We start from the raw sequence: 678 nt of genomic DNA, 5'->3' as shown, positions 1-678 counted from the left end.
TCCAGAGCAAGTCGGACAAAATGACTAACCATCATGCAACGCACTAGCAAAAAGTCTTAGAGGCAGAGAGGGAGTGGAGTGTTGTTGGTGTTTTGGGAACAAAAGGAGAGGGAGTAAAAGCTAACAGAAAGGCACTGTTTAAATTTTTGAGTGAAACTGGGGTAGGAAAAAGAATTTAACATTAGGTCAGGAAAGAACATAGATTTGTTTTGTTTTGTTTTATTTATTTAATGGTTTTATTAATTTATTTTTTATTTTATTTTGATTAGAACATAGGTTAATGAGTTGGAATGATGTGATGATGCATATTCATGTACAGTAGGTGGCGGTATGCACCTTTTAAGTTGTTTGCAATCCGCCAAAAGCAAGAGAAGAAGAAGAAGAACGCACTAGCAAGACGTTGATCGAAATTGCGCAGGTCTGCGCAGGTCTCGCTTGTCTCAAACAAGCCTACTGGCATCTGCGGCGGAAGTACCTGCCACTACCACGATTTAATCTTGCTCTCTCTCTCTCTGATTATGATAAAGAAACATGTTTTCGGGGGAATTCCGTGTCTATTTAAGAGCTGTCTTAAGTGAAGATGTGCTTGTTGAGTGCGTTCCTTTACATGCTTTAAATAATTCACACTTTGATATTCCTCACCGACATAATTAACGTAACGACCAAGCACGGCTCCGG

This window comes from Notothenia coriiceps, unplaced genomic scaffold (assembly GCF_000735185.1).
Source record: "Notothenia coriiceps isolate Sejong01 unplaced genomic scaffold, NC01 NC01_scaffold00019633, whole genome shotgun sequence".
Taxonomy (NCBI): Eukaryota; Metazoa; Chordata; class Actinopteri; order Perciformes; family Nototheniidae; genus Notothenia; species Notothenia coriiceps.
The sequence above is the reverse complement of the archived record's forward strand: the minus strand, read 5'-3'. Positions refer to the sequence as shown.